General features: G+C 42.2%; 2 pseudogenes; one reads left to right on the forward strand and one right to left on the reverse strand.

The window, feature by feature from the left end:
* Nucleotides 1-2,606: 2,606 nt before the first annotated feature.
* On the reverse strand, nucleotides 2,607-4,565 carry LOC100997267 (annotated as a pseudogene).
* An 8,142-nt stretch (nucleotides 4,566-12,707) lies between these two features.
* On the forward strand, nucleotides 12,708-14,380 carry LOC116272836 (annotated as a pseudogene).
* The last annotated feature ends 2,497 nt before the right edge of the window (nucleotides 14,381-16,877 follow it).

A 16,877-nucleotide genomic window follows, 5' to 3' on the forward strand; every position in this document is an offset into this window, starting at 1 on the left:
CAACCTTGTATAAAAGCACAGAATCTGAAAGTGATTCAGAAGAATTACATTCTAAATAAAAGTAAGTTTTAGTAAAACTTAATATCAGAGACGAAGATGGGAGGGAGGCAGTGGACAGAAAAGCTAGCCGACATTCTAAATATATCATTGCTATTTCATGACAGGACAATAAATATTTAGGTTGAACAATATGGAAGTGTCCTTCTTATAGATCCAAACCATCAATGGTGAAGAACCTCTTGATTTGTAGCCTAATGAGTCCTACAGAATTCTGAGGAAAGATAGCCCAACACAGAAGGCACTTAAACAGAAAAATGGATAGCATGGTATTTATCTGTCAAGATGAGGTGAGAGAAGTTAAATTATATATTATTGTTTGATGACAGACAAGGCCTAGGAACTTAGCACTGTGTGATTCTGTGATGAGTCTGCGCCATATACTGAAATTGTATATTCATGATCATGGACCATTTCAAAATGGTAGCAAAATTACCACGATCCTACTTCTCTCCTACTTTTCAGAAAGTTTACTTTCCTATAATTGAGTGCCTTCTTTTTATTAAGAATCTGAAGTGTTTCTCAGTCTTATCTTCTCTTGTCTCTTTCTTTACTAATTAGCCTTCTATTATTGATAGTTCCATTTTCCTTCTTACTGAAAGGTATCATTTCTTTTTTCTTTCTTACTCACTGTCATTCTAGTAGTGTCCATAGCTGGCAATAACCTGAATGCATTGCACAGGCATTTTTGTGAATCAAATAATCTATCTTGGAAATGTACAATAACAAAGGAAATAATTGAATGGCCACTAATGAACTATTTATGTCTGAGCATTATAAAAAGAATGCACAAATTTTTCTAGAATCAAGGTAGTAAGAAAATGTTTTTTCCTCTAGTGATTGAATAGAAGAGACTTTACCCTTGATTGGCTACTAAACAAACAAAGAAAGAATCCTGGAAGAGAATCTGTAATCTCAGCACCCTCTGAAAAGTCACTGGACTGACTGCTTTAGCAACTGTCATTAATAGTGCAATTACTGGCATTGACCAAAAGAGGGCAGTTAAATGCTATAATGAGATAATGAGAGCACTGTGTAATAAGACATCAGTTGTTAAAGTGTTGTCATAAGGAAGAAGAAACAGAGGAAAAGGTCATGAATAGAAAAAAAAAAAGTGTTTTTAAAAAAACATAAAATTATACATATGCCAAGAACAAATAAGATCGTTTGGTCAATCCTAAGTTTCTGTGTACACAGATTATTAGAGAAAAATACTTTTTAATCATTCTATTTGTAAAGTCATCAGAGAAGGAAAACACAATCTCACTTCCTAATATTTCACATACGCAATCTAAGCTGGTTTTCTCATTCTTCTATTCTCAGTAAAAGCAGAGAGTAGCCATCAAAAACAACAAATGAGCGAGGACAAAGAGAATAGATGTGGAGGTAAAGAGATAAGCCTTGAATGTAATAACTAATGTTTTATTTAGCAATCATCTACCTTATACGTGTGACCAACTTATTGAATGAACAGAATTCATATATTACAATCAGGAAAGAGCTTTATTCTCCAACCAGAGCCTCCATACCCTTGGACAACTTATCAGACAAATCAGTTAGCTCTTCTAATAAATTCAAGCTACTCTAACAGTCTCATTTGACTATCTGAAAAAGTTTAATCCAGTCTAAATTAAAATGTTATTCTTATAACCAATTCATTTTTGGTTTTGGTTTTTTTTTTTTGTTTTTTTTTTGTTTTTTTTTTTTTTCTTTTTGAGACAGAGTCTCACTTTGTCACCCAGGCTGGAGTGTAGTCCACGATGTCTGCTCACTGCAGCCTCCACCTCCCAGGCGGAGAATCAAGCGATTCTCCTATCTCAGCCTCCTGAGTAACTGGGATTACAGTTGCCTGTCACCACACCCAACTAATTTTTGTTCTCCTCTACATACAGCTCTCACAAACCAGCAGTGGGGAAGTGCTGCTGCCCTCCAGCCTCAAGAGATGCGGAATTGGAAGAAAAGGGAAAAGTCTTGCTCTGGTACTATTGTTATCTGGCCGTGATTTTGTGGAAGATACCTGGGATGGTTTTTTGATGTGTCAGCTTTACTAGGCAATAGTCCCCTGTTACTCAATCCAACACTAATCTATTTATTGAAGGTATTTTGTAGATTTCATTAAAGTCCGTAACCAGTTGATTTTAAGGAAGGGAAAGTATCCTAGATAATCTAAGGGTGAAATTGGTTCAATATCAGTTGAAAGGTCTTAAGAGTGGTATTAAGGCTTCCCTGATAAACATGAATTTCTACCTATAGACAGCAGCTTCAGCAGCTTCGGCTTCTGCTAGAGAGTCCCAGCCTGCCCTTCCTGGCAGCCTGCCTTATGAATTTTGGAATTGCCCAGCCGTGAGCCAATTCCTTGCAGAGTCTTGCTCTGTTGCCCAGGCTGGAGTGCTGTGGCACAATCACAGCTTATTGCCATCTTGAACTCCTGAGCTCAAGCGAGTCTCCAGCCTCAGCCTCCTGAATAGGTAGGACTATAGGCAAGCACCACCACACCCAGCCAATTTTTTATTTCTTTAAGGACTGCGGAGTCCCACTATGCTGCCCAGGCTGGTCTCAAACTCCTGGCCTCAAGCAAGCCTCCTGTCTTGGCCTCCCAAAGCACTGGGATTACAAGCATGAGCCACTGCTGTACATCTTTTAACACAGCCAGGTCTCACTGAATTACAGAGATATGTTCTGATAAATGTAACCCTAAGCAACGTTGTTTTGTGCAAAGGTCATAGATTGTATTTACACAAACCTAGATGGGATAGCCTACTCCACACCTGGGCTGTGTGGTATAGCCGATTGCTCCTAGGCGGCAAACCTGGACTGCATGTTACTGTAGGCAATTGTAACAAAATGGCACATATTTGTGTATCTAAATGTATCTAAAGATAGAAAAGGTACCATCAAAATACAGTATAAAATATTTATGGTACACCTCGATAGGGCTCTTACCATGAATGGGGTTTGCAGGACTGGAAGTTGCTCTGGGTGAGTCAGTGAGTGGTGAGTGAATGTGAAAGGCTAAGACATTACTGTACATTACAGTAGACTTTATACACACTGTAATACTCAAGCTACACTAAATTCATTTAAAATTTTTTTCTACAGTTTTCATAAAGGTTTATTTCATGATTGGTGGGTAGTGCATTTAACAGTTAAATATACTTAAATAATATGTAGGTGGCTGCATGGTTACAGCATATTGGTAACTAGATACATAACCAATTCAACTAGAAACCAGCTAATGAGTAGCTGTTTAAATATTTAAAATATAGCTCTTGTTTAGATCCTTTGTTTTGATCACCTTCTTTGTGGGGAGAGTCTGCTGGTCATAATGAAAATGTATTAAAGCCAAATCTTCTGATATCCATTGCCATTTCTTTCAACTGGATTAAGTCTCCAACTCCAGGACAAACCCAGGTGTTTGGCCTCTTCTATTAGTGTGCTTTTTAGCTAGCAGAGCAGAAAGTGCAAGCTTCACAGCAGGCCTCAGAGTCTGCGTGTAAAAGAAGTCTCTTTCTTTCCACTCCGATTAAACTAGAGTTGTTGACTTTTGCAAAAACAGAAGCAGTGAAATGCAACCGATATTTAGCGTCAATAACAAAATGAGTACAGTTGGTACTTAATGTCCAAGCAAAGTTTACTGAAGTGTCAAGATTGTCACATACCTTCTGATAAACTGAGCGTCCAAATTCTGTCCCATTATTATTAGTGTGAAGCTCGAAGTCCCCCATCCAGTAGCCCACTGCAGAGTTATTCCTTGTCAGCTTTGACTTGGCACTGTCAGTGGTCATCTGGTACCCAGCAAGCCAGCCCTCGTAATCAAAGATGGCTGAAGCACAGATTGCAGGTCCAGCAAAATCAAAATTAACATCACAAGCAAGGTTTCTGCATTCCCTCTTGCAAGAGGACTTGATTTTACCACTTTTGTTTCCTGTGATTGCAAAGAAGGTGGTATCAAATATTAGTTTCAAACCTTGACAAACCTGGTCCAATTGTGATTTCTGTTCCCAGAGTATTATCAGCGTCTCATTTTTCTGGGAAAGTCACACTATACTCACACCGTTTATATTTGGTCTCCAAAACCCCAAAAGCTTTTCCAGTGTCTGTATTAAATGAACCAGATGTTGAGAATCCCACAGCACTTCATGACTTTGTTCTCATATCCAATTTTACCAACCCCAAACCAAATCCTTTGTTAAAAATATCTCTGGCAGCTTTGCCAAGGTTAACATATGATGAAGAAATACACACTGGCCACAAGCAGGTCTGCCCATAGGTCGCCATGGTGAGGCCACAGTAAGAGGTGATCTGGTGGTCTCCTAAGGAGGGCCACGGCCACCAGTCCGCTCTCAGCTGAGGCTGCCCAGCCGGCTCACAGTCAGGCTGCACCTGCCGTGAAGTGAAGTCTCTTTCTTCAGTAGTAAATTAACCTTAGCTTATTCTAATTTTTTTACTTAATAAACTTTTTCCTTTTTTTGTTAACTTTTATTTTAGGTTCAGTGGGGGTACATGTGCAGGATTGTTACATGGGTAAATTGCATGTTGCGGGGGTTTTGTGTACAAACGATTTTGTTACCCAGGTATGAACACATTACCCAAGAGGCAGTTTTTCCATCCTCACTCTCTCCCAACCTCCACTCTCAAGTAGGCCTCAGTGTCTTTTGTTCCACTCTGCCTCCCTGTATACTGAATGTTTAGCTCCCACTTATAAGTGAGAACACGTGGTATTTGGTTCTCTGTTCCTACATTAGTTTGCTTAGGGTAATGGCCTCCAGCTCCATCCATGTTGCTGCAAAGAACATGATTTTACTTTTTTACAGCTGTATAGTATTTCATGGTGTATATGTACCACATTTTCTTTATCCAGTCCACCGTTGAGGGGCGTCTAGGTTGATTCCATGTCTCTGCCATTGTGAATAGTGCTGCAATGAACCTGCACATGCATGTGCATTTTTGGTAGAACAATTTATATTCCTTTGGGTATATACCCAGGGATGAGATTGCTGGGTTGAATGGTAATTCTGTCTTTTTTTTTTTTACTTTAAGTTCCAGGGTACATGTGCAGAACGTGCAGTTTTGTTACATAGGTATACATGTGCCATGTTTGTTTGCTGCACCCATCAACCCGTCACCTGCATTAGGTATTTCTCCTAGTGCTATCCCTCCCCTAGCTCCCTACCCCCCGACAGGCCCTGGTGTGTGATGTTCCCCTCCCTGTGTCCATGTGTTTTCATTGTTCAACTCCCACTTATGAGTGAGAACATGCGGTGTTTGGTTTTCTGTTATTGTGACAGTTTGCTGAGAATGATGGTTTCCAGTTTCATCCACGTCCCCGCAAAGGACATGAACTCATCCTTTTTTACGGCTGCATAGTATTCCATGGTGTATATGTGCCACATTTTCTTTATCCAGTCTATCATTGATGGACATTTGGGTTGGTTCCAAGGTAGTTCTGTCTTAAGTTCTTTGAGAAATCTCCAAACTACTTCACTTTTTTGTATTAACACACAGTTTACCACACAAATGTATTGTACAGCTACACAAAAATATTTTCTTTCTTTATATTCTTATTATATAAGCTTTTTACTATTTAATTTTTTTTTACTTTTTAAATAGTTTTGTTAATAACTAAGACACAAACACATACATTAGGCTAGGCCTACACAGCATCAGGATCATCAATATCACTATTCTGCTTCCTCATCTTGTCCCACTGGGAGGTCTTCAGGGGCAATAACACTCATGAGGCTGTCCTTTCCTGTGATAACAATGCCTTGTTCTGGAAAACCTCCTGAAGGGCCTGCCTGAGACTGTTTTACAATTAACTAATTTTTTTATAGATAAATATAAAGAACGTACTCTAAAATGACAATAAAAAGTATAATGGCCAGGCGTGGTGCCTCACACCTGTAACCCCAGCACTTTGGGAGGCCGAGGTGGGCAGATCATCCGTGGTTGGGAGTTTGAGACCAGCCTGGCCAACATGGTGAAACCCCGTCTCTACTAAAAATACAAAAAATGAGCCAGGCATGATAGTGCATGCCTGTAATCCCAGCTACTCGGGAGGCTGAGGCGGGAGAATCCCTGGAACCCGGGAGGCAGAGGTTTCAGTGAGCCGAGATCACACCATTGCACTCCAGCCTGGGTGACAAGAGTGAAACTCCATCTCAAAAAAAAAAAAAGTATAGTATGTTAATTACATAAATCAATAACAGAGGCACGTATTGTCGCCAGGTTGTCTGTATCATACATAACCGTATGTGCTATAGTTTTTACACAACTGGCAGTGAAGTAGGTTTACACCAGCATCACCACGAACACATGAGTAACGAGCAATGTGTTGTGCTGTGATGTTGTGACAGCTATGATGTCCCTAGAGATAGGATGTCACTAGGAATTTCTCACCTTCGTTATAATCTTATGGATATTCTTATGTCAGATATGTGATCCATTGTTAACCAAAACATCATTATGCAGCGCATGACTGTGTTTTGTACCAGTCTGGTTGAAACCTGACTGGTACAATACACAAACACCAATTGTCCCTCATGGTGTCCTTCGATGGGTCTTAGGAGATCCTACACAGAGATACCTCCCTGGGGAATTTCTGCAGGGCATCATTCCCCGATACAGGTGAGACGCTCTCTGGAAGGCCTCCTGTGACTTTACCTTAGCTCTCAACTTCTAGTGAAGCATCCAACATGGCTTTTTTCTTGTAGGCTCTCCTCAGCAATAGGGAGTCCGCTTGGATGAAGCCCTTCGTAGAGGACTGAAACCCACATCCGCTTCTTCTGGGATGAGGGGAGCTCATATACCCGCTCACCAAATAACAAAGCTGCACCTTGAAGCCACCCCACCTTACCCTGTCATCAGGAGCAACTTCTGCTAACTTCTCACCACTGGGCCTCTCTAAACAATAGTCACACAGAAGTGTCTTTGTCCTCTTCAATAAGGGACATGGGTCACGTTCTTCCAAACACTTTTTTGTTCTCCATGCTGTCTCAAATTTACAAGCTCCCGTAGTCAAGCAAGCGTAGAGTCAAGGAGTAAGACTCTGTCCACCTTCAGCAAGCAGCGCCCAATCTCTCCAAAGTGCCCTCTTGTTTCACCTCTCACTTGGAATCAGGGTGGGAGGGGATATACCCCAGTCATCCTTTTCGGTTTGTTTTAAGAGTCTCATTCTGTCACCCTAGCTGGAGTGCAGTGGTATGATTGTAGCTCACTGTAGCCTCTATCTCCCAGTCTCAAGCAATCCTCTCTCGCCTCAGCCTCCCTGGTAGCTGGGACTACAGACGTGCACCACCATGCCCAGCTAACTTTTTTATTTTTTTATTTTTATTAGAGATGACGACTTGCTATGTTCCCCAGGCCAGTCTTGAACTCCTAAGCTCAAGCAATCTTCCCGCCTTGGCCTCCCAAAGTGCTGGGGTTACAAGTGTAAGCCACCACACCAGACGCCAGCAATCTTTCAATTCACAAATTCTTTAAAATAATTTGTCTCTGCAATCATGTAATCACCGGCAGGTTCTTCCTGCCCTCTGCACAGGCGACAGCAATTCACTGAGACTACGGCACAGCCGTAAAGAAAGAGTTTGATTGACAGGAGGCTAACTCATGGAGTAGAACCAGAAGTATCACTCAAATCAGTCTCCGGGAAGGCTCGAAGTTTAGGGGTTTTAAAGGATAGTTGGTGGTCAGAGGACTAGAGAATGGGGAATATTGATTGATTGGGGTCAAATCACAGGGGTGTGAAAAATAGTCTTCAGGCACTGAGTTGCCTCTGGGTAGGGCCGCAGGACTGATGAGTTGCAGGTCTGGCTCGAGTCAGCTGGTCTTGAGAAATGTAACAGTCTGAAAAAAATCTCAAAAGGTCAGTTTTGGGTTCTATAATAGTAGATGTTATCTATAGGAGTAATTGGGGATGTTACAAATCTTGTGACCTCCAGAACAACGGCTGGTTATCATTTAACTTTGCCCACATTTCAGCAGAATTCAGGCCCCTCTCATAATCCTAACCTGTGGCCTTTCATTGGTTGTACAGAGGTGGTTTAGTTTTAGGAAAGGGCTATTATCATCTTTGCTTTAAGGTTAAAGTATAAATTAAGTGCCTCCCGAAGTTAGTTTGGCCTACACTGAGGAATCACCGAAGACATCTTGTAGCTTAGAAGCAAAATGGAGTCGACTATGTCAGTTTTCTCTACTGTCATAATTTTGCAAAGGTGACTTCATTAAGTCTCTATCTTTTCCTGATATAGTCTGTTGGTAATTGTCCTTAGACCAGTTTTGGAAAGTCCTGTAGGGTATGCTAAGAACTCTCTTTGGAATATAGGATTTCTTAACACCTATTGTTCTCAGCTTTAGATTTTAGCCAAAATTCTGAGTCAACCAAAAAATAATCTCTTTCTAGTATTTTGTTATACTCATCACTGAGTAGCTTTTTGCACCCTCAAAAAAATCAATTAATCATAGGTGAGCTTCTGTGATGAGTAATTTTATGTGTCAGCTTAACAGGGCCATGAAATATCCAGATACCTGGTTAAGTATTACTTCTGAGTGTGTCTGTTCAGATGTTTCCACTAGAGATTAGTATTTACATTAGCGGACTGACTAGAGCAGATGCCCTACGTGGTTGAGCATCATCCAATTCAGTGAAAGTCTGAACAGAACAAAAAGACAAGGGAAAGGACAGTTCTCTCTCTTTCTCTCTCTCTCTCTCTCTCTTTCGCCCCCCGTCTCTCTCTCTCTGCTCACTGTTTGAGGTGGGATACCAGTCTTCTGCCCTCAGACTGTGACTTACATCATCAGCACTCCTGGTTCTCGGGTCTTCAAACTTGACTGGAACTTATACCATCAGACCTCTAGTTCTCAGGCATTTGGACTTAGACTAGAACTCACACCATCAGTTCTCCTGGTTCTCAGAATTTGGGGCTTGGACTGGACTACATCACCAGCTTTCCTGAGTCTCCAGCTTGCAGATACCAGACTGTGGGACTTCTCAGCTTCCAAAATCATATGAGCCAATTCCTCATGATGAATCTCTTTCTATATCCTATTGATTCTGTCTCTCTGGAGAACCCTGATTCATATAGATTTTGGTATGGAGGACTAAGCTCTGATTTTTTATCTTGCCCAAATTCTTACCTAAGGGGTCTAGGGAATCATGCCCTACAAACCATAAATTCTCATCAGATGGGTTTTATTTGACCCTATGTATCGTGACTTACTTTTCAATCTGACGCTGGCATAACATTACAAGACAATGAAAAAGTATTTCACCCCAAAATATATTTCCTGGCCATACCTTGAAATTGCCCTGCAAAGTCTCTTCTGGGAAAAATCCATAGAATCCCCTTTCCCCTTTGTTTTCCTTCCTTCCTTTCCAGATCCAGGAGATAATCAACTGAGAGCAAGGCACCCTTTTAGGTCTGATAAGAAACATTTCACAACCTGCTGTCTCTCTGAAGTCTGCTATCTGAGAGATTCCTCTGCACAATAAAACTTGGTCTCCACAATCCTTTATCTTCACCTGAACACTCCTTTCTGTCGATCTCAGGTCTTTGTTGTGGGTTGAACTATGTCTCCCCAAAAAAGATATGCTGAAGCCCTAACCCTCAGTACCACAGGATGTGACCTTCTTTGGGAATCGGGTTGTTGAAGATGTAATTAAAGATGAGGTCATTGTGGAGTACTGTGGGCCCCTAATCCAATATGACGGGTGTCCTTATAAGAAGACAATCATGTGAAAAAAGACACAGGGAAAATGCCATTTGAAGACAGAGGATTTGAGTGATCGGTTACAATCCAAAGAATACATGGGGCTCTTGGAAGCTGGGAGAGATGCATGGAACAGATTCTCCCCGAGAAGGAACCAACCCTGCCAACACCTTGACTTTGGGCCTCCAGAACTATCAGACAATACATTTCTGCTGGCTTTAGCCACCAGGTTTGTGGTACTTTGTCAGGAAATTAATATGAGTCAGACAAACTCAACCAATTATCAGCCAGAAAATATTTAAATTTACCTGTAGCCTGGAAGCCCTTACTTTGAGTTGTCCCACCTTCCTGAATGAAACCAATGTATTTCTTAAGTGTATTTGATTGACGTCTCATGCCTCCCTGAAACATATGAAACTAAGCTGTGCCCCGACCACCTTAGGCATATGTTCTCAGGACCTCCTGAGGGCTGTGTCATGGGTCATGGTCACTCATATGTAGCTCAGAATAAATCTCTTAAAATGTTTTACAGAGTTTGACTATTTTTGTTGACAATATTTTGGCGCCCAAATACATGGGGCCTCAGAGAAGACTCAGGACGCTGAAAGACTAGCCCGAATCCAGAGCTAAGGTCCCAGCAGGGGCCCATCGAAGTCCCACTGAGTTCAAGTTTCTCTCCTGGTGGAACTGGTAAGTCCCCCTGAGCCCCAGACCTCCCTTTGGTTGACGGTCCTTGATTTATTCTGAGCTGGTTTTCTCCTAGGAAATTGTTGTTTAAGGATCCCAATTCTACTTCAGAGATGCATTCTAAAGGGAGTTCTCTATTGCTTTTTCTCCTAAAATTTACCTTGATTCAGTTTGTCTGTGTGCATTTGCGTGAGGAACTGAACTGTTGTTTTCATAGCTAAATGAGACTGAGTTTTTTAGCTCTGAAGAGAAAGGGCATTTGCTCCTCCCAGCTGAAAGGTGCCCCTGGGTGACCAGCGGCCTCACAGGAGTGTCTGGGGGGTTGAGCCCTCACCACGTGCAGCAGCCCTGGAGGGAAATCCCCAAAAAGAATTAATTCTAAAATTGTAAAATTAATTTCTGCCCACACTCTCATGCCGTTGCAACCTAGGCCTCCACAATTTGACCATTCTCTCACTACCCCCTGCCGGGAGATCCCATCTGGTGTGCTCACTGCAATACTTGTTAAATTGAAAACAGGTCACCCTATCTTGTCAACCTTTACACAGAACATCCCCACTCCTCTTTGCCTTAACTACAAGCCAACTGTTTCTTAAAAATTATCTCCTCACAAAATGAGGCTACTAAGTTGCAACGAGAGTGGAAGTAGTGGAAGAGAGGAAAGTCAGCATTTTTGTTATTGTTGTTTTCCTTGCTGACTCCAGACCATTGTTTCTTCATCATAGAAAAATGGTTCCTTTAGGCTGGGCACAGTGGCTCACGCCTGTAATCCCAGCACTTTGGGAGGCCAAGGGGCGGCGGATCACAAGGTCAGGAGTTCGAGACCAGTCTGACCAACATAGTGAAACACTGTCTCTACTAAAAACACAAAAAATTAGCCAGGTGTGGTGGCAGGCCGCTGTAATCCCAGCTACTTGGGAGGCTGAGGCAGGAGAATTACGTGAACCCAGGAGGTGGAGCTTGCAATGAGCCAAGATCTCACCATTCCACTCAAGCCCGAGCGACAGTGCCAGACTCCATCTCAAAAAAAAAAAAAAAAAAAATGGTTCCTTTAATGGATAGTGATAATGGCTGCACAACAGGGTGAACGTAATTAATGTCACTGAATTATACACTTAGAAATGGTTAAAGTGATAAACTTCATATTATGTACACTTTATCACAATAAAAACAACACCCTCAAAAAATGGCTTCTTTGAGGCACATGCCACCTGCTCACCCCATCCACTACCCCTTCTCATCACTTTCATCTTCAAACTTTTTCCTTCCCTCTCAATAATCCAAGACTTTGCCCAGAACTCAGTCCATCTTCTCTCTTCCAAGTTAGATATCACAACTGCAAAAATTAACTACAGATCAAAATGTGAAACCAAATAATAATTAAAGCCAGTTTAAGAGAGGGCAGGGCACAGTGGCTCACACCGTAATCTCAGCACTTTGGGAGGCCAAGGCGGGTGGATCACCTGAGGTCAGGAGTTTGGCCAATATGGCGAAATCCCGTGTCTACTAAAAAGACAAAAATTAGCCGAGTGTGGTGGCACGTGCCTGTAATCCCAGCTACTTGGGAGGCTGAGGCATGAGAATCGCTTGAACCCGGGAGGCGGAGGTGGTTGCAGTGAGCCGAGATCATGCCATTGCGCTCCAGCCTGTGCAACAGAGAGAGACTGTCTCAAATAAATTAATTAATTAAAAATATAAACTTATTAGAAAAAAAAATTTGGAAAAATACAAGTAAAATCCCAAGCAGGCAATTCTAGGTGGAATACCAAAATCCACAATAAGGGGAAAACAATGACAGTTTTGACTTTGTTAAAACTTAAAATGAGGAGGGGGGATTGGGGAGATATTCTTCAAAATATACCAAATTTCAGTTGGAGAGGAGGAATAAGTTCAAGAGGTCTATTGTGCAACGAAGTAACTGTAGTTAATAACAGCTTATTCAGGCCGGGGGCCGCGGCTCACGCCTGGAATCCCAGCACTTTGGGAGGCCAAGGCAGATGGATCACTTGAGATCAGGAGTTCAAGACCAGCCTGGCCAACATGGTGAAACCCCGTCTCTACTAAAAATACAAAAATTAGCCAGGCCTGGTGGTGCACGCCTGTTATCCCAGCTACTTGGGAGGCTGAAGCAGGAGAATCGCTTGAGTCCGGGAGGCAGAAGTTGCAGTGAGCCGAGATTGCACCATTGCACTCTAGCCTGGGCAACAAAAGTGAAACTCCATCTAAAAAAAATAAAAATAAATAAAAAATTAAAACACACACACACACACAAAATGTACTGTATTCTTGAAAATTGCTAAGAAAATAGATTTTGCCTTTCTGCCCTCGGACGCCACCGAGGAAGCGTCGTTAAAGACTCTCTTCTCCCTGCCGTCATGTCTAAGTCAGAGTCTCCTAAAGAGCCTGACCAGCTGAGGAAGCTCTTCATTGGAGGGCTGAGCTTTGAAACAACCAATGGGAGCCTGAGGAGCCACTGTGAGCCTGGGGAATGCTCAGGACTGTGTGGTAATGAGAGTCCCAAACACCAAGCGCTCCAGAGGCTTTGGGCTTGTCACCTATGCCACTGTGGAGGAGGTGGACGCAGCCATGAATGCAAGGCCACACAAGGTGGATGGAAGAGTTGTGGAACCAGAGAGCTGTCTCAAGAGAAGATTCTCAAAGACCAGGTGCCCACTTCACTGTGAAAAAGATGTTTCTTGATTGCATGAAAGAACACACTGAAGCCTCCTGTAATCCCAGCACTTTGCGGGGCCGAGGCGGAGGATCAAGAGGTCAAGAGATCGAAACCATCCTGGCCAAAATGGTGAAATCCCATCTCTACTAAAAATACAAAAATTCCCTGGGCGTGGTGGCGCACGCCTATAGTCCCAGCTACTCAGGAGGCTGAGGCAGGAGAATCGCTTGAACCCAGGAGGCAGAGGTTACAGTGAGCCAAAATCATGCTATTTCTCTCCAGCTTGGGTGACAGAGCCAGACTCTGCCTCAAAAAAAAAAAAAAAAGAAAAGAAAAGAAAAGAAGAAGAAGACACTGAAGAACATCACCTAAGAGGTTATTTTGAACAGTTTGAAAAAATTGAAGTGATTGAAATCATGACTGACTGAGGCAGTGGCAAAAAAGGGGGTTTTGCCTTTTGTAACCTTTGACAACCATGACTCGGTGGATAAGACTGTCATTCAGAAATACCATACTGTGAATGACCACAACTGTGAAGTTAGGAAGGCGCTGTCAGAGCAAGAGATGGCTAGTGATTCATCTAGCCGAAGAGGTCGAAGTGGTTCTGGACACTTTGGCGGTGGTCGTGGAGGTGGTTTTGGTGGGAGTGACAACTTTGGTAGTGGAGAAAACTTCATGGTCGTGATGGCTTTGGTGGCAGCCATGGTGGTGGTGGATATGGTGGCAGTGGGGATGGCTATAATGGATTTGGTAATGATGGAAGCAATTTGGGAGGTGGTGGAAGCTACGATGATTTTGGTAATTACAACAATCAGTTTTCAAATTTTGGACCCATGAAGGGAGAAATCTTTGGAGTCAGAAGCTCTGGCCCCTGTGGTGGTGGAGGCCAATACTTGACCAAACCAAGAAACCAAGGTGCCTATGGCGGTTCTAGTAGCAACAGTAGCTATGGCAGTGGCAGAAGATTTTAATTAGGAAACAAAGCTTAGCAGGACAGGAGAGCCAGAGAAGTGACAGGGAAGCTACAGGTAACAACAGATTTGTGAACTCAGCCAAGCACAGTGGTGGCAAGGCCTAGCTGCTACAAAGAAGATATGTTTTACACAAATACTCATGTGTATGGGCAAAAAACTTGAGGACTGTGTTCGTGACTAATTGTATAACAGGTTATTTTAGTTTCTGTTCTGTGGAAAGTATGAAAGCATTCAACCAAGGGTTTTAGTGTAGACTTCTTTTTTTGCACCCATGCTGTGGATTGCTAAATGGAATAGTCTGATCGTGATGCCGAATAAACATCTTTTTTTTTTTTTTTTTTTGAGACGGAGTCTCGCTCTGTCGCCCAGGCTGGAGTGCAGTGGCCGGATCTCAGCTCACTGCAAGCTCCACCTCCCGGGTTTACGCCATTCTCCTGCCTCAGCCTCCTGAGTAGCTGGGACTACAGGCGCCGCCACCACGCCTGGCTAATTTTTTGTATTTTTCAGTAGAGATGGGGTTTCACCATGTTAGCCAGGATGGTCTCGATCTCCTGACCTCATGATCCGCCCGTCTCGGCCTCCCAAAGTGCTGGGATTACAGGCTTGAGCCACCGTGCCCGGCCGAATAAACATCTTTTTTAAAAAAGAAAAAGAAAATAGATTTTAAGTGTTCTCACCCCACACACATAAATATGTGAGGTAATGCATATGTTAATTAGCTCATTTACCCATTCCACAATGTATATATATTTCAAAACAACATGTTATATGTTGTAATATATACAATTTTTATTTGTCAATTAAAAAAAAAAACAAAAACAAGTCATCCACAGTGATACACACCTGTGGTCCCAGCTACTCAGGAGGTTGAGGCAGGAGCATCACTTGAGCACAAGAGGTCGAGGCTACAGTCAGCCATGATCACAGCACTGCACTCCAGCCTGGGCAAAAACGTGAGCACCTGTCTCTAAAATACACACACACACACACACACAGACAGTCACACACAGACACACACAGATACACACACACACAGACACACACAATTTTTAAAAAAACTTATAATGCATGAATAGAAAGAAAATAAATGCTCCATAATGTTTTAAGAAAACAAATAATATAAAATATTTGCAACACATATGACTGACAAGCAGGTGGCATGTGCCTCAAAGAGTGCCTACAGATTGATAAGAAAAAAAGACAAAAAAAAAAAGCAAACCCTGATAGACTGAATAGCCAAAGGATATAAACATGAAACTCAGAGTAAATACAAATAACTAACTTACTTGAGAAGATGCTCAAAGCCAGTAGTAGTCTGGAAAGCACAAATGATGACAAAGCTATAACATCCCTCTTTCCCCACAAAAATAGTAATAATAATAATTAGCCAGAATTGAAAACATTGAGAACACATGGAGCTGAGAGGGACCTAGGTCGGGTACCGTCATCCGTTGCCGGCGGGAGTAAAATTGCTCCAGCCTTTTTGAAAAGTAATCCATTTGTATTATTAACACTTTTGCTTTGGCATTTGTTTTGGCTCATGATTTCAAAACACGAGAAAACAGAATACATGTACAAAAATGTTCACTGTGATGTTTTATTTCGTCTCCTACACTATTACTCCCAAATCTTTTCCTATACATGTCCCTCACTTCAGGGACCCTATTATTTGGTTTTCTCGCCTACTTCTCTTTTCTGACACCTCTTCTCTTCCCCTGAAACCACGCTGTAACATCCTCTCCCTCCATCCTTCTTGCTATTTGATTTCTCTATTTTTATGACTAATCCCATGTGGCCTGCTGCCAAAAATTATGCAATAGTACAGACTGAAATCACTAAAAATATATGGCCTCCTGCCGCAGTCAAGCTCGCAGAGCTGCCCAGCAATGTCGTGCCTCCAGGCAGATATCTCTCTTTGCCGTTTGTGATTATTCCAAAATTCCGCTGTCCACAGACCCCCAAACCTATTATTTCCTCTCTCCTTCTTAGTACATGACCTTGTCTTTGATTTCACTGAGAAAATGAAGTTCACCAGGCAAGAACAGTTTATTTTCCTATCACTTGTAATAAACCCATCAGAATCCTCACCCATCTTTCCTTCTTCCGTGGGAAAGGGGCACTCTTCACTCTTTCTACCCAAGGTTACTTCTTCCAGTTGTCCAGTCAGCTTCATATTCATCCACTGACTCAAGAATTTTGGTCTCTAAAGGATTCTCTCTCACATGCTTATTTTTTATGTTTTTATATTTTTTGAGATGAAGTCTCACTCTGTCATCCAGGCTGGAGTGCAATTGCGCGATCTCAGCTCACTGCAAACTGCACCTCCTGGGTTCAAGTGATTCTCATGCCTCAGCCTCCTGAGTAGCTGGGACTACAGGCATGTGCTACCACACCCAGCTAATTTTTGTATTTTTAGTAGAGACTGGGTTTCACCATGTTGGCCAGACTGATCTCAAACTCCTGGCCTCAAGTAATCTGCCTGCCTTGGCCTCCCAAAGTGCTGATTACAGGCATGAACCACTGCAACCAGCCACACCCACATGCATTTTTAATATCTCCCTTTTGACATAATTTTGTTACCTCAGGTTACAAAATGTGCTACTCTCTTCTATCTGTATTTTAAGGTATATTGACCCAACATATGACTCTACTTAGATATTATCTCTTTCCTTCCTGTCTTAACCAAACTGTGAACCATCTAAACTCATTGTTTCCACTCCCTTACTTGTATTACCAGTCTGCTAAAATTTCACCTGTCCACCACACCAGTGCAGAAT

The sequence above is a fragment of the Papio anubis genome, unplaced genomic scaffold, assembly GCF_008728515.1.
Source record: "Papio anubis isolate 15944 unplaced genomic scaffold, Panubis1.0 scaffold219, whole genome shotgun sequence".
Classification (NCBI taxonomy): domain Eukaryota; kingdom Metazoa; phylum Chordata; class Mammalia; order Primates; family Cercopithecidae; genus Papio; species Papio anubis.